The sequence below is a fragment of the Piliocolobus tephrosceles genome, chromosome 14, assembly GCF_002776525.5.
Source record: "Piliocolobus tephrosceles isolate RC106 chromosome 14, ASM277652v3, whole genome shotgun sequence".
NCBI classification, from domain to species: domain Eukaryota; kingdom Metazoa; phylum Chordata; class Mammalia; order Primates; family Cercopithecidae; genus Piliocolobus; species Piliocolobus tephrosceles.
The window spans coordinates 83,223,068-83,241,133 of record NC_045447.1 but is presented as its reverse complement, the minus strand read 5'-3'; the positions used below and the strand labels follow the sequence as shown (position 1 = coordinate 83,241,133).

Below are 18,066 nucleotides of genomic sequence, written 5' to 3'. Positions count from 1 at the left end.
GGAGGGAAAGAGTTAGGGAAGGCTTTCCAGAGATGGGGTTGCCTATGCATTCTAAAGGAGAGGTCGGAATGAGTTTTTGAGACACAAAGTAGGAAAAAAGCCTTCCAGGTAAGGGTAATAAATAACACAGAGAGAAGTAAGGAATGAAGAGACAGCAGGCTTACTCCTGAGGTGCCAGGAGGTGAAGTTGCCCAGGCAAGTATAAAGATGGATTTGACAGTTGGTGGGGGATGGGGTTGGCGAGGAGGAGAGTGTTAGTAAGAATGACAAGACAGGCAAAAAATGCATTTTTGTGTGAATGCAGGTAAGAGATGACGTGGCTATGAAGTTAGGCAGTGTTAGACAACAGGGAGCCAGATTCTAGAGAAACTAAGGAAGTATATCGGGAGGCTGGATGACTGCCTGACTAGATATGGGGAGACGCGAGAGGGAAGTGAGCCTACGCTGACTCTCAGGTTTCTGGCTTACTTAAAGGAGATGACGGTGGCTTTTATCAAAACAGAGAATACAGGAGTGGGAGCAGATCTTGGGAGGAGCTTGAAGAAGGATGATGAGTTTAGTTATAGACTGATTTTCAAGTGCTATGCGTCATCCAAGTGAAGAAGTTAAGTAATTTAACAAACGTATCAAGTGTCTACTATGTGCTAGGCACTGATGAGTATTTGGGCAGAGAGATTTGGGATGGAGGAACTGATTTGAGTATCATCAATATATCATAAAAGTTGAAGTCTTGGGAGGGCACAATCCCACATTCAGAGACGTGATACAGATTAAGCCAAGAGAGGACTAAGGACAGCACTCATCTCTGGGAATGCCAATATTTAGAGGGCAGACTTGAGTCGCCGGAACAAAGACCAAAGAGGAGCTGCCAGAAAGGACAGAAAAGGCCTCTGGAGGAGTGTCCAAAAAGCCAAGGAAAGAACAAACTTTAGGAAAGAGGGGGAGGCCAACAACGTGGAATTTCAAGGAGGTCAATTAAGGTAAGAACTGATGATGTTCATTAAGTAGAGGACCACTGCTTATCTTGGTCAGAGTTGTTTCAATGGAAAGATACGACTGGAGGTTAGATTACATTGGGTAACTAGGTGTGAGGCAGCACTTCATTGTATGCCTATATCTAATAATGAAAGGTGGAAATCACCGATGTCCAATGATGGTGGGCTGGGCTATTAAATTACAGTGAATCAACTTAATTGGCATAGCAGACCATCATTTAATATTGTAATAAGGGGCTGCGCACGGTGGCTCAGGCCTGTAATCCCAGCACTTTGGGAGGCCGAGCTGGGCAGATCACGAGGTCAGGAGATCGAGACCATCCTGGCTAACACAGTGAAACACTACCTCTACTAAAAACACAAAAAATTAGCTGGGCGTGGTGGTGGGTGCCTGTAGTCCCAGTTACTCGGGAGGCTGAGGCCAGAGAGTGGCGTGAACCCGGGAGGTGGAGTGAGCTGAGATGGCACCACTGCACTCCAGCCTAGGCGACAGAGCGAGACTCTGTCTCAAAAAAAAAAAAAAAAAAATTGTAGTAAGGAATTCCATATGACAAGGCGAATGATAATGCTATAATTATCAACAAAAACACAAATTATATCTAATATGATGATGACAATGACAAAATTATTTTAAAAATATAAGAACTGGAAAGTATGCAAAACAATGATTTCATGAAAAAACAGGCTTGTGCATATATTTTTCTTTTTAAAGTTAGTTATTGTTTGTGCAATGGACAATTTTTTCAACACTTTTCAGTGTATATTACAATATATAAGGTCTCTGAAACAGGTTGGTCAGCTGGGTGCAGGGGCTCATGCTTGTAATCCCAGCACTTCTGGAGGCTAGATGGGAGGATTGCTTGAGCATAGGGATTCGAGTCCAGCCTGGACAACATAATGAGACCCTGTCTCTACAAAAAATAATAATAAAATAAAATCAGCTGGGCATGGTAGCATGTGCCTGTAGTCCCAGCTACTCGAAGACTGAGGGGAGAGGACTGCTTGAGCCCAGGAGTTTGAGGCTGCAGTAAGCTATGACTGCACCACTACACTCCAGCCTGGGTGACAGAGCAAGACACTGTCTCAAAAAATAAAATAAGAAATAAGTCAGTCAGAAGACCTCAAATTAATGTGATAAACCAAATGCCTCTTAGTCATATTTTCTCAAGAATGTGGAGATTCTTGAGAAAAACACACATATATATCTATATATGTATATCTATGTATATATCTGCAATATGGTTATAAAGTATCAATGACTGGGAGCAAAGAAAACTAACATTGAGGCCGGGCACGGTGGCTCAAGCCTGTAATCCCAGCACTTTGGGAGGCCGAGACGGGCGGATCACGAGGTCAGGAGATCGAGACCATCCTGGCTAACACGGTGAAACCCCGTCTCTACTAAAAATACAAAAAACTAGCCAGGCGAGGTGGTGGGCGCCTGTAGTCCCAGCTACTCGGGAGGCTGAGGCAGGAGAATGGCATAAACCCAGGAGGTGGAGCTTGCAGTGAGCTGAGATCCGGCCACTGCACTCCAGCCTGGGCGACAGAGTGAGACTCCGTCTCAACAAAAAAAAAAAGAAAAGAAAAGATAACTAACATTGAAAAGTTTACGGTTCAGCCAGGCACACTGGTTCATGCCTGTAATCCCAGCACTTTGGGAGGCCGAGGCGGGTGGATCAACTGAGGTCAGGAGTTCGAGACCAGCCTGACCAACATGGTGAAACCCCATCTCTACTAAAAATACAATAAAATTAGCTGGGCGTGGTGGCAGGCACCTATAGTCCCAGCTACTTGGGAGACCGAGGCAGGAGAATCACTTGAACTCAGGAGGTGGAGGTTTCAGTAAGCCGAGATCACGCCACTATACTCCAGCCTGGGTGACAAGAGTGAAACTCCATCTCAAAACAAAAACAAAAAGAAAAGTTTACAGGTTCACCAAACAATTTAATTAATGTATACACTGTAAAGTAGACTGGAATCATAACTCTCCTTTAACAAACCTTTCTTGAATGCCTACCATATACCCTGGGGTAGCTATAGAGAAGATAATGACAATTTATAAAAGGGAGGCTGCACAGTGTGATGAAGACAAAGATATGTAAACACATGGTGACACATCAGGAGAATTGCTCAACTATAGAGATGACTAAAGTGCTGAGGTAGCAGCTGAAACTCCGCCAGAGGGACCTGACGTTTTTTCAGTAAAGGCCTTGTGTCCTCCCCACTCCCCACCCCCGCTTCCAGGTAGCCTCATCTCCTCTCCTGGCTCCTCCCATCTTCCTCAGTCCAAACACCAGTTAACAATAACCACCCCGGTTCACCTGCAGGCTTCCTCCCACAATAACCACCCCAGTCAATGGCCCCTCTGATTACCTCCAGGAGAGCACATCTAACATTCTGCTTGCCCCCTTATGCTTTCACTTTTAGTTATTATTTATTACTCACTTTCTTTTTTTTTTGAGACGGAGTTTCGCTCTTGTTGCTCAGGCTGGAGTGCAACGTGCAATGGCGCAGTCTTGGCTCACTGCAACCTCTGCCTCCCCGGTTGAAACAATTCTCCTGCCTCAGCCTCCCGAGTAGCTGGGACTGCAGGTGCCCACCACCACACCTGGCTAATTTTTGTATTTTTAGTAGAGACGGGGTTTCACCATGTTGGCCAGGCTGGTCTCGAACTCCTGACCTCAGGTGATCCACTTGCTTCGGCCTCCCAAAGCGCTGGGATTACAGGCATGAGCCACCACGTCCAGCCCTCATGATCACTTTCAAAGTTTGTTAAAGTCTTCTTCTTTTTTCTTTTTTGGGGTGGGGGTAGTTAACATGTACACTTCCCAGATCCTAAATGGCTACAAGACTGCTCTCAGTTGTATACAGAGCTGCTTCTAATGCCATATGCCCTCTGACACCCACCCCCAAAAATAATAGACCTCTGAATTGAGATGCGCCTCATTCCAGTATATGATGGGTCTAGAAATAGGGAACAAAGCTGACTTTATAGCAATCATAGATGTGTAAAGATTACAAAGACAGCAAAGTATTTTCAAGCTATCTTCCAGCACAGAGGAACACATTCTAAACCACTGTAGGAACTCTTAGGCCTCCTCCATCTTTTGGGCAACTGAAGATTCTTGCTTTTCCTTTAGAAACAGTCTGTGGATGACTCATAAGTAATTTTCAGACTGCCTGTCTTCAGGATTGTTCCCATATCTTGATATTACGTAGAAAGAACAGAAAGCTGCTCTAAGTTGCCACTTTTCAATTATTTTAGGTTGGTGCAAAAGTAATTGCGGTTTTTGCCATTAAACCCAATATGTTAGTATCTATATTTCTAGTATCTCAAAGAACAGAACAAATTTTCATGCAGACATTCTTCTTCTTCCTTTTTTTTTTTTTTTTTTTTTTTTTTTTTTTGACAGACTTTTGCTCTGTTGCCCAGGCTGGAGTGTAGTGGTGCAATATTGGCTTACCACAACCTCTGCCTGCCAGGTCCAAGCGATTCTCATGCCTTAGCCTCCCGAGTAGCTGGGATGACAGGCATGTGTCACCATGCCCGGCTAATTTTTGTATTTTTAGTAGAGATGGAGTTTAACCACATTGACCAAGCTGGTCTTGAACTCCTGGCCTCAATTGATCTGCCTGCTTTAGCCTCCCAGCCTCCCAAAGTGCTGGGATTACAGATGTGAGCCACCACACCAGGCCAGGTAGACATTCTTCTATTTAGTAAAGCAAGTAACTTTAGGTGTAAGGCTATTTACATTGTTCCATAGTTACTAAAAACTATTTTCATTTTTGTTAATTTTTTAGATCACTGAGTTTTGCAAGAACAAGGTGCTCATTATAAAGCATTTGAGGAGTTCAGAAGAGCACAAATAAATCTAAAAACTAAAGTCCTAATACCTATCTTCGACATTAGGTGAACATTCCAGACACATACACACTGAGAAGACTACATGGATGACTATCAAGAGACGGAAAATGTTTATAAAAATGAGATTCTACTACAGTTTTTCTTTCCCCTCCCCTCCCCTCCCTTCTCTTTTCTTTTCTTTTTGAGATGGAGTCTTGCTGTTGCCCAGACTGGGGTGTAGTGGCATGATCTTGGTTCACTGCAACCTCTGCCTCCTGAGTTCAAGCAATTATCCTGCCTCAGCCTCCCAAGTAGCTGGGATTATAGGCATGCGCCACCACGCCCAGCTAATTTTTCTGGTTTTTTTTGGTAGAGACGGGGTTTCACCATGTTGGCCAGGCTGGTTTCGAACTCCTGACCTCAAGTGATCCACCTGTCTTGGCCTCCCAAAGTGCTAGGATTACAGGCGTGAGCCACTGCACCCAGCCTATTTTATTTATTTTTGAGAAAAGGTCTCACTCGTGCCCAGGCTGGAGTGCAGGGGCACAATCACAGCTCACAGCAACCCCCAACTCCTGGACTCAAGCAATCCTTCCACCTCAGCCTCCCAAGTAGCTGAGACTACAGGCCCACGCCACCAGGCCTGGCTAATTTTTAAAAAACGTATTTTTAAGGCTGGGCACGGTGGCTCACAAGTCAATCCAAGTTTATTTCCAAAAGATTCAGACATCCTTCAGATTCACATTGTAAACACTGAATCACATAAGCAGAGTGTTTTTCTGTTACTTTTTCCAGAGCCAATCCTAGCTATTCTTCCCAATGACACTTTATTTTTTACATATCTTTTCCCTTCTTGATAGAGTTCTGCCTTTGCTTGAATCATCCTTCAGTTGCTAAAGTATTTTGATTTCTTGTTCTAAGTCTTGGGAAAGCACCCCTCTTTATTACCATATATATATGGTTATATATATATATATATATTTCTATTTTTTTGAGACAGAGACTCCCTCTGTTGCCGAAGCTGGAGTGCAGTGGCGTGATCTAAGCTCACTGCAACCTCTGCCACCTGGGTTCAAGTGATTCTCCTGCCTCAGCCTCCCGAGTAGCTGGGACTACAGGTGCGCTCCACCACACCCAGCTAATTTTTTGTATTTTTAGTAGAGACAGGGTTTCACCATGTTAGCCAGGATGGTCTCGATCTCCTGACCTCTTGATCTGCCCACCTTGGCCTCCCAAAGTGCTGGGATTACAGGCAAGAGCCCCTGCACCCAGCCGACTATTGCCATATTTATTCTGCTGAGCTACAGCTATCGGAAGAGACAAATTTAACTTTAACAATTTACGAAGCCTCTTTCAAAGTGTATTGATAGAGTTAATTATTTTAAGTAAACAGTCTTAAGATGTGAAGTAAAAATAATTTTATATATGCATATTTTGATTGCTTAAATATCAATAATTATATTTCAAATGTCAATATCAAACAGAAATAATTATAATAAAAATTGTGTATATTTTTTCAAACATCACTTTTTTTTTTTTTTTTTTGAGACAGGGTCTCACTTTGTCACCCAGACTGGTGTACAGTGGCGTAGTCTTGGCTCACTGCTGCCTGGACCTCCTGGTCACAAGTGATCTTCCTGCCTCAGCACCCCCAAGTAGCTGGGACTGCAAGTGCCTGCCACCACACCCAGCTTTTTTTTTCTTTTTTTCTTTTTTTGTATTTTCTGTAGAGACAGGGTTTCAGCACGTTGCCCAGGTTGGTCTCGAACTCTGAGCTCAAGCAATCTGCCCACCTCGGCCTCCCAAAGTGCTGGGATTAGAGGCATAAACCACTGTGCCCAGCCTATTTTTTTCAAATATGAAATAATTTTGATGGAGGGGGGTAGTGAATTCTGCCCAAGGGGATTGCCTAATCTCACTACACTATCAGATTACCTCTAAATGAATAAAAATTTTGACTGAACTGAAAAGTTCTATCATCAACCATTCAACTGATATGAGTGAAGAATCAAAACCGATGTGAGTGAAGAACTCCCCATTCCAGCTGGAACTAGAAGCAAATTCTTCATCTCAATTTTATCAGATGAAATGGAAATCATAAGATAAGCTTCCAGCCTGATGCAGTGGCTCACACCTATAATCCCAACACTTTGGGAGGCTGAAGCAGGAGGACTGCTTGAGGCCAGGGGATGGAGGCTGCAGTGAGCTATGATCATGCCACTGCACTCCAGCCTGGGGAACAGAGCAAGACCTTGTCTTGAAAATAATAATAAAAGAAGAAGAAGAAGAGGAAGAAGAAGAAGAAGAAGAGGAAGAAGAAGAAGAATACGCTTGCCAATTAGACTGCAGTTCCTCCTAAGGGAAGAGCTTTTATTTAGTGCTGTGCCCAGCCCATAGGACACCTGAAACCACTTACTGGGTCTGTAAGTTTCTGGCATAGGTAGAGGAGAAAGTGTCAGAAGAGCAGGTGATAGTGAGGAAAAGGAACAAAAAACACAGAGAAGCCTTTTAAGATTTGGCTGTAAAAAGTTAAGAGATCTAGGGCTCTGGGTCAGCTTTTTTTTTTCCTTTTCTTTTTCTTTTTCTTTTTTTCTTTTTTCTTTTTCTTTTTTTTTTTTTTGAGGCAAAGTCTTGCTCTGTCCCCCAGGCTGGAGTGCAGTGCCGGGATCTAGGATCACTGCAACCTCTGTCTCCTGGGTTCAAGCGATTCTCCTGCCTCAGCCTCCCGAGTAGCTGGGATAGCTGGGATTACAGGCATGCACCACCACGCCCAGCTAAGTTTTTGTTTTTGTTTTTTAGTAGAGATGGGTTTTCACCATGTTGGTCAGGCTGGTCTGGAACCCCTGACCTCAGGTGATCCACGACCTCAGCCTCCCAAAGTGCTGGGATTACAGGAGTGAATCACTGCACCCAGCCAGCCACGGTGCCTGGCTCTGGGTCAGCTTTTAATTTTTAGGTTCTGAATTCTTTTAAACATGCAGAAGTATAATTAAATTATGTTTCAGAACCTAGCTTGAGTATTAGTCATCTATATGCTATGCTTAAGATGTCCAGACATCGCAGATTTCCGAGGATAGGCCCAATGACCAGCACTCTGTCTTGTTGGTTCATGAGTAAAGAAGCACACACTCTGATTTCTGTTTGGAAAACATGTTTGACTTTAAGTCGTTAGAAAGTAAGAAAGAATAAGGACCAGGCATGGTGGGGGGCTGATGCCTGTCATCCCAGCACTTTGGGAGGCCAAGGCAGATGATCACTTGAGGTCAGGAGTTCAAGACCGGCCTGGCCAAAATGGGAAACCCGTCTCCACTAAAAATACAAAAATTAGCTAGGCATGGTGGTGTGTGCCTGTAATCCCAGCTACTCAAAAGTCTCAGGCAGGAGAATCGCTTGAACCCGGGAGGTGGAGGTTGCAATGAGCCAAGATCATGCCACTGTAATCCAGCCTGAATGACAGAGACTCTGTCTCAAAAAGAAAAAAAAGAAACCAACTCTGCAGACACCTTGAGTTCAGACTTCTAGCCTCCAGAACCATGAGACAATATTTTATGTTAATTTCTGTTTAGGCCACCCAGTTTATGGTGCTTTGTTACTGTGGCTTCAGCAAACTACTACAAATGGGGATTAGAGTTGGACCTCCACCTCAAGGGATGGGTATGAGAAATAAGACGATACAAGTAACATGTTTAGCACAGCACCAACTACACAGTGAGCACCCACATTTCAACATTATCATCATATAGTTGCGTCTTCCTTTCCTATCTATAAACCAAAAATAAAATTTGAAGGGCCCCTGCAACCATCTGAATGGACTTCCTTCTCGGCCAGGGCAGTCTGAAATTTAACCTGAAAGACTGGTTCAGGCCATGAAGGGAAGTAGGGGTTGGATATGCCCCATCATACCCCTCCAATATTAACATCAACACTGACCTTAAGTCTGATGAGAAATGTTTACAGTTTATTCTCTAAAGCCTGTTACTTGGAGGCTTTAGAATAGCAGTACTTATGACCTGGCAGCCCTTAGGTACCTCTAGAGTAGAGTACCTATGACCTGGCAGCCCCTCCACCCCTTTCGAGTTCTCCTGCTTTGCCAGATGGAACCAATGTAGTTGGTTATAAATCTTATATGTATTGATTGATGTATTGTGTCTCCCTAAAATGTATAAAAGCAAGCTGTACTCTTACCACCTTGGGCACATGTCGTCAGGACCTCCTGAGCCTGTGTTATGGGCATGTCCTGTAACCTTGGCAAAATAAACTTTCTAAAATTTTTGTTTTGGGGGGAGGTGAGGACAGAGTCTTGCTCTGTTGCCCAGGCTGAAGTGCAGTGGCAATCTTGGCTCACTGCAACCTCTGCCTCCCAGGTTCAAGCAGTTCTGGTGCCTCAGCCTCCCAAGAAGCTGGGATTACAGGTGCACACCACATACCCAGCTAATTTTTGTATTTTTAATAGAGATGGTGTTTCACCATGTTGGCCAGGCTGGTCTCAAACTCCTGGCCTCAAGCGATCTGCTGGCCTCAGGCCTCCCAAAGTGCTAGGATTACAGGCATGAGCCACCCTGCCTGGCCAAACTCTCTAAGTTGATTGAGACTTGTCTCTGATACTTTTTGGTTTACATATAGGAGTCACAATGGAATTCTCAGAACAAACACAGATCTTTTCTTCTCACCTAGTGCAGCATCTCCAGACCCTTTAATGTACAGGCTGTGCTCCCTGAGTTTCTCTTCCCCCATAAGCCCACATAGCCAGTAACCTTTTATCCTCAGGTTTCCCTTCAAATATCACCTGCCCCAGGAAGACTCCCCTGACTTAGTCACTGCTTCAGGCCTTCTGCCACATTCATTTAAGGGGGTGAGGGCAGTACTTTACACACAGCAACGCAATTTACTGATTCCAAATTAGGCTCCAAAGTCTACCAGGGACAAGCTTCATATTCCTCTACATTTCCGTCAGCAGCACTGTGTGAGATGCTCATTAAATATTTGAGGAAAGAATTCCTTCACCACAGGTAGAGAAACTGGCCACACACACCATCTGTAAACAAGCCCATGCTCTAAACCAGCCATTACAAGTACTGCCCAGGTTAGTGGTTGTCAAAGTAGTGGAAACCAGACATGCAGATTCCTGGGACTTACCCCAGACTGCCTGAAGCAGAAACCCTGGGGGTGGGGCCCAGGAATCCATGTTTTAACACGCCCTCCAGGTGATAACGATGTGTCACTGCTCTGGGTCTGTCCATCCCAGTATGGACGTTTGGCTGCTGGAGTGATTTCCCTGAGAATTCCTGTAAACCCAGAAGCCCCCAGACGGAAAGAAGCTATAGAGGGGCTCCCAGGTGCACAGAAGTAAAAGTTTCAAGCTTTCATCTTCAACTCACTTTTCTTTTCTTTCTTTTCTTTCTTTTTTTTTTTTTTTGGAAATGGAGTTTCACTCTTTCGCCCTTTCGCCCAGGCTGGAGTGAGTGAAGTGACACCATCTCGGCTCACTGCAATCTCTGGCCCACCAGGTTCAAGCGATTCTCCTGCCTCAGCCTCCGGAGTAGCTGGGATTGTAGGCGCCAACCACCACACCAGGCTAATTTTTGTATTTTTAGTAGAGACAAGGTTTCACCATGTTGGCCAGGCTGGTCTGGAACTCCTGACCTCAGGTGATCCACCCTCATTGGCCTCCCAAAGTGCTAGGATTACAGGCATGAGCCACTGAGCCCAGCCTCAACTCACTTTTCTAAGCTTATATGATGGGGTGAGTCAGTGATAACTTTAAGATATCTAAATTGCCTAACAATGAGAGTTCATATCTAGAAAATGAAGCTCTTCACCAGACTATTAGCATCTTTTCTTTTTCTCTTTTCTTTTTATTTATTATTAATTTTTAATATAATTATAAAATTGAAAAAGAGGGTCTCCTTATTTTGCCCAGGTTGATCTTGAACTCCTGGGCTCAAGGACTCCTCCTGCCTCGGCCTCCCAAAGCGCTGTGATTATAGGTGTGAACCACCGTGCCTGGCCTTCTCCTTTTTTTTTTTTTTTTTTTTTAATAGAGACAGGGTCTGGCTATGTCACCCAGGCTGATCTTGAACTCCTGGGCTTAAGCGATCCTCCCGCCTCAGCCTCCCAAAGCCTTAGCATTATTTCTGAAGGCAAACATGATTCTGCCAAGTCAGAAAGGTGATAATCAAAGCCCCTTAAAGTAGCAAAAATCCAGCCTCAGGCAAATAGTGCTTATCAGAGGAGACTCTAGAATGGCAAAGGAGGGCAGAATGAGTAGAGGCTGATGATTAGAAACCTCAGGTCCAGAGAAGCTTGGCAGACACCTGCTCCACCCACCTGACATTGCCAATCGATCACAACATTCTTGCTCAACAAACTTGAGCAGCACTTGCAAATCCTTAACTCTAGGCAGCCACTTAGCAATTGATCCAAACTGGCCTTAGAGAGAAACTTTTTTACTTGTCTGAGTTAAGGAGTTAAGTCTTCAAGCTCTGTAGAATTAGTGTAGAAATCAGCTGTTATAGAAATCTCACTGAACTTGGAAGTCAGGGGCTATGCAACCACAAGGGAATCATTTAAAATCTTTGAATCTCAGGTTATTTACTTACAAAAGGGAGCTAGTAATACCTTCCTCCTAGGGTTGTTGTGAGGAGGAACAATATGGGTGAAAGCACCTTGCCCCTTGCCTGGTACATAAAAGGCCGTTAATGAGTGTTCGCCGGATCTGAAACTAGGGCGATGTGAGATGCCTGGGAAAAAAATCCTCATCACTCATGCCTACCCAAGGCTAATTCGTCCCAGAAGCCAAGCTTCAGTGTTTACACATGAAAGAACTCTGGAGTAAGGCACTGACTTAGGCAATCAAATTGATGTTGGAAAGGCATGTGGTTCGAAGTGCAGGTACGGGGAACCAGAGCAAGGGAGGTACTTATCAGGAGGGGCTGGCTAGAGTGAGAAAGAGCCTTTCCTCCAACAGACAATGCTAGTTCCAATCTCGCTGCCATACTCTACGGTACCCTGCCAATTTATTTGAATAATCAACAGATCCTATCTAGAAATCTAATTTAAAGATTTTAGGAGGACAATTTTTTCTTTTTTGAGACAGTTTCTCTCTATCACAAGGCTAAAATGCAGTGGTACGATCTCAGCTCACAGAAACCTCCACCTCCTGGGTTCAAGTGATTCTTGTGCCTCAGCCTCCCAAGTAGCTGGGATTACTGGCATGCGCCACCACACCTGGCTAATATTTTGTATTTTTTGCAGAGATGGGGTTTCACCATGTTGCCCAGGCTGGTCTCAAACTCCTGGGCTCAAGCCATCCTTCCACATTGGCCTCCCACATTGCTGGGATTACAGGCGTGAGCCACCACGCCCAGCCAAGGAAAACAATTTCTGGAGTCTGAGCAGGTATCTGTCTTCTCATGTTTGGGACTTTTTTTTTTTTGTTGCTGAGACAGAGTCTCTCTGTTGCCCAGGCTGGAATGCAGTGGTGCAATTATAGCTCACTGCAGTCTCGAATTCCTGCACTCAAGCGATCCTCCCACCTCAGCTTCTCATGTAGCTAGGACTACAGGAGCACACCACCATGCCCAGCAAGTTTTTATTATTTTTTTTAAAATAGAGACAGGGTCTCACTATGTTGCCCAGGCTGGTTTCAAACTCCTGGCCTCAAGCGATCCTCCCACCTCTACTTCCCAAAACAGTGGGATTATAGGTGTGAGCTGCCTTGCCTGGCTGGGACCTTTAAGAGCTCCAGAGAGAACATTTCAGTAAACAAAACCCACATCCAGCCCTGTTAATTTAGTGGAAAATGAGGCCTTCCCCCACTTAAATGTCCTCATTTGGACAACTAGACACTGAGAAAGGCCTTAGCATGGGCCTGGTACTTGCTGGGTCCATTAACTCATTTAGTTTCATGTCGACATTCCCCTTACAGATGAAGGATCTGAGGCTCAGAAGCATTAAGACACGTGCCCAAGATCACACAATTAGAAGGTAGCAGAACTAGGATCTGAACGACTATCTGCTCTTCTGGAGCGTGCCATTCACACTCCACTAAACTCCAGTTCACACGTTTATCTGGAATCCACTCAGGTAGGGGCTGCCCGTTTCAACAGACAGTAATTATAAAACAAGCACATGAAAAAGATTCCAACCCCATTCCAGCTAGCCATGGACTGGCCTATAAACAGAGGTCAAAGTGTAACAAAAAACAAATGCATCCCACATCTGTCAAGATTTAAGACCTTGTAAATCTCATTTAATTCATTCTTAAAAGTGAATCAGTAAATAGATAATACTCGCTCCTAGCTCTTTCACTAAAAGCTTGGACATAATTAATCTTTAGAAGCCAGCGTGACTGATGTCCTTTATCTTTTCATCAAAGTGCTTACCACTGTTATATAATTTTACTACCTCAATGATAATGAAAAAACATAACCTATTAAAATGACCTCCAATCCCAGACATCATCAGCACCAAATGCCAATTGAGACATTTATTTTGAACCACAGAAGTTGTACTTATATGCCAGGAAGGTCATTCTCAATAAGCATTCACCATCCATGGCAAAGTTATACCTATCAATTCAGTCCATTAATTCAGGTAAGATGTTTCTGCTCTTTGGTAAATAGGACGTTACCATTAAATTTTCTATGAAAATGTATGTATCAGCAACATCAAAAATGGTAATTGACTACCTCTAGGATGTGAAAACGGTAACTCTTAGAACAAATTTTGGGGGAGACCAGTAACTAGGTTGATGAGAGATAAAATAAGCAAATACCTGGCAACGTGGGCCGTATACTGGCACAGCTCTGTGCTTCCTGGAGTACTTTCGTCTGGAGCTGCAGCCGGGGTACCAGTCCCACTCACAGGGAGATGACAGTAATGTGGTACTTCGCACCCTGGAAAAGACAGTGTTGTTAAAAATCCAACATGCTCATTCCTTGCATGGTAAGATTTTGGGAAATGTATCGAAGTCCACATACCATACAATGTGCCCGTTTTTAAGATGACTTTTAGTACCTTCACAGACTTATGCAACTGTCACCACGATCCATTTAGTACCTTCACAGAGTTATGCAACTGTCACCACAATCCTTTTTTTTTTTTTTTTTTTGAGACAGAATTTTGCTCTTGTTGCACAGGCTGGGGTGCAATGGTGTGATATCAGCTCACCACAACCTCCGCCTGCCGGGTTCAAGCAATTCTCCTGCCTCTACCTCCTGAATAGCTGGGATTCAAGCATGCCCTACCACACCTGGCTAATTTTGTATTTTAGTAGAAACGGAGTTTCTCCATGTTGGTCAGGCTCGTCTTGAACTCCCGACCTTAGGTGATCCACCCACCTTGGCTTCCCAAAGTGCTGGGATTACAGGCGTCAGCCACCGCGCCCGGCCCACAATTCATTTTAGAATATCTTCATTACTCCCACAAAAAAAGCCCCATAACCCTTAGCCATCATTCCCTGATCCCCCAATTCTCTCCCTGCCTCTTGGCTCTAGGCAACCACCAATCTAATTTTTTACTCTATAGATTTATCTATTCTGAATATTTCATATAAATGGACTTATATGATATGAGACCTTTTGTGACTGCCATCTTTTACTTAGCTTAATGTATTCAGGGTTCATTGATGTTGTGGCATACATCAGCACTTCATTCCTTTTTATGGCCAAATAATATTCCATTGTATGGATATACCACATTTTATTATCTATTCATCAGTTGGTGGCGGTTTGGGTTGTTTCTACTCTTTGGCCATTATGAACACTTGTTGTACAAGTGTTTATGTGGATATATGTTTTCATTTCTCTCAGAAATAATGGAATTGCTGCCCCTAATGTTTTCAGTCTTCAAAAAATGGAGAAAGTGAACTGCCACCTAAACTTTGGTATCACCAATTCATCTAAGGATCACTCTGAGAAACAAGATCTTATAAGAATTCGCCTTCAGGTTAAACGAATATTTAGCCGGTGAGGAAATAGCTAGAACAAAATATTTTAGGCTGTAATTCCAACACTTAGGGAGGGTGAGGCGGGCAGATCATCTGAGGCCAGGAATTCGATCAAGACCAGCCTGGCCAACATGGTGAAACTCCGTCTCTACAAAAAATATACAAACTAGCTAGGCCAGGCATGGTGGCTCACGCCTGTAATCCCAGCACTTTGGGAGGCCGTGGCAGGTGGATCACGAGGTCAGGAGATCGAGACCATCCTGGCTAGCACAGTGAAACCCCATCTCTACTAAAAATACAAAAAAATTAGCCAGGCGTGGTGGTGGGCGCCTGTAGTCCCAGCTACTCGGGAGGCTGAGGCAGGAGAATGGCGTGAACCCAGGAGGCAGAGCAGCCGAGATTGCGCCACTGCACTCCAGAATGGGAGAGAGAGTGAGATTCCATCTCAAAAAAAAAAAAAAAATTAGCCAGGTGTGGTGGGGGATGGTGGCGGGTGGGGGGCACTGTAATCCCAGCTACTCAGGAAGCTGAGGCAGGAGAATCGCTGGAATTCAGGAGGCAGAGGTTACAGTGAGGCGAGATCTTGCCACTGCATTCCAGCCTAGCGACAAGAGTGAAACTCTGTCTCAAAAAAAAAAAAGGAAAAAATTTTTTTGTTATGGTAAAATACACATAACATAAAATTTACCATTCCAAAGTATTGTCACCCAGTCTGGAGTACAGTGGCACGATCTCGGCTCACTGCAACCACAGCCTCCTGGGTTCAAGCAATTTTCCTGCCTCAGCCTCTCAGGTAGCTGGGATTACAGGCACGTGCCACCACGGCCGGCAATTTTTGTGTTTTTAGTAGAAACAGGGTTTTACCATGGTTGGCCAGGCTGGTCCCGAATTCCTGACCTCAAGTGATCCACCCACCTTGGCCTCCCAAAGTGCTGGGATTACAGGCATGAGCCACCGCGCCTGGCCTAGGCTTGTGTTTATATTTATTGGTTGCTCACCAGCAGGAAAGATGTCAAATATTTTCTCATTTTACCCTAAGACCAAGAAACCCAAGAAATACCCCTTTTGCACATTCTTATGAAGCCTGCATGTGCCTTTCAAATGCCACAAGGAGGCAAGCTCCTTTCTGGGTTGAGCTTGTGAAGGCAGCTTCACTCGGGCAGTCACAGGAAAAACTTTCAGTGGGAGGAAGAATGCAGCCTCTCACCAGTTCTGGACATACTCTTCTGTTTGCTAGACAAAGTGATATTGTGACATCTGTGCAAAACACTCTACTCCCTACCCGATGAAGTAGAAAGAAAAGATGGTGTCGATTTTATTTGTACAGGCGGGAGGCACATTTCCCTTCTCCGAGGATCAGCAGGAAATGCAGGCAAAGGCTAAAGCTAGGCCATCTGCACATCCTACAAAGCAAGCAACGGGATTAGAGGCCAGCCCATCCATGGCTTCTATTATTACTTCCAAAGATAAATAAATGGCTTACAAATCGAGAGGTGCTTGGTTATGCTTTTGGCTTCATATGCAAACTTTTCTACAGGTATCAGCTCCAAAGAGAGCTTATTTCTTTTATTAAAATGGCTTGCTTTTTAATTCAAGCAGTTTTCTGCATTTCTAAGGCATCTTGGCTTTAACTTTCTCTATAATAATCCAAGGAGTTTTGTCATGTATACAAACTCCCAATAACAATCAGTTGTTTCTAAAATACACTATTATTGAATAGGGCCTCTAAATTAAGAGAACACTTGGCAGAAAGAAATAAAATATATTCTTGGATTTCAATAGTATTGACAGATAATGTAAAATTGTCAGGTAACATGAATTAAAGCTGAAAACCCTTACAGATTTCAAAAGGAAGATTCATAGGTGGCTGAGTATTTTATTTTAGTATTTGGGTATCAATTCTTTTTATTCTATCTTTCTTCATTTGTGGCTCTACTGAAACCGAGTTAGCACTGGAAAATATTTCCTGAGCACCTACCATGTGCTGGGCAATGGACAAATATGCACATGTATAAGTCATCCACTCTCTGTTTCAATGAACTTGCAACACTCAGTCAATTGTTGGTTGGTAGCTGTTCATTTTGGCCAATCATGCAACTGTACAGTTTGCAGAATAGAAGCCCAAGCACATCCCTGCTTGCAGACAACAAGAAAAAGTATTACAGAGGGGGGCTGGGCACGATGGCTCATGCCTGTAATCCCAGCACTTTGGGAGGCCGAGGCGGGTGGATCACTTGGGGTCAAGAGTTCGAGACTAGCCTGGCCAACATGGTAAAACTGCGTCTCTACTGAAAATAAAAAAATTAGCCAGGCATGGTGGTATCTGTAGTCCCAGCTACTTGGGAGGTGGAGACAGGAGAATTGCTTGAATCCGGAAGGCAGAGATTACAGTGAGCCAAGATCCTGCCACTGCACTCCAGGGTCCTGGGTGACACAGTGTGACTCCATCTCAAAAAAAAAAAAAGGGTATTACAGAGGGGGAAGCATGAGAAGAATGAATGAATTCCTTGAGGTTTTAAATACTGGATTATAACCTGACTTCCAATTGTGGCCTTTTTTTTTTTTTTTTTTTTTTTTTTTGGGGGGGAGTCTCACTCTGTTGCCCAGGCTGGAGTACAGTGACGCGATCTTGGCTCACTGCAACCTCTGCCTCCCAGGTTCAAGCAATTATCCCTGTCTTAGCCTCCAAAGTAGCTGGGATTACAAGAGCCTGCCACCACTCCCGGCCAATTTTTGTACTTTTAGAGATGGGGGTTTCACCATGTTGGTGAGGCTGGCCTCGAACTCCGGACCTCAGGTGATCTGCCCACCTCAGTCTCCCAAAGTACTGGGATTACAGACATAAGCAACTGCTCCCAGCCTCAGTTGTGTTTTAAAATGTAAAAGCAGCTATTCCTAAAAACTATGCAGTATTACATGTATGTTGTAGTAATCAGAATACTTCTTGAAAAGAATGAATGAGACAAAGTTCTTGGAAGAAAAAAAATCAGCCTCACTATCTAGTCAACCAGGCCAACAGAAATTTCTGGTTAAAATGCTCCTAGGACAACTTCTTTCCATAGAAGCTCAGCCAATAACCTACTCTCCTACTGCTGGTATCTTTAACAGCTGCTGAGAGGGGAGGTATTGGGACTAAAAGCCATCAGGAAGATCAGAAAGTGCAAGATTAATCAGGAGGGGTGAATTGGCCCCAGGTCAGAAGCAGAGCAGGTCCTGGGCTTATCAATGGTGAGGTCACATCTGTGAATAGCCACTGCACTCCTGCCTGGGCGACA

At 44.1% G+C, this 18,066-nt stretch overlaps 1 protein-coding gene across 2 annotated transcripts in view; it reads right to left on the bottom strand.

Moving 5' to 3' along the window:
- TJP2 (tight junction protein 2) overlaps window positions 1–18,066 on the bottom strand; it is a 139,091-nt gene that overhangs the window by 87,200 nt on the left and 33,825 nt on the right. For both annotated transcript variants that reach the window (XM_023213241.3, XM_023213242.3), the window contains exon 2: window positions 13,619–13,739. The gene's annotated coding sequence lies outside the window, so the exon portion shown is untranslated. The remainder of the gene's footprint in view (window positions 1–13,618; window positions 13,740–18,066) is intronic.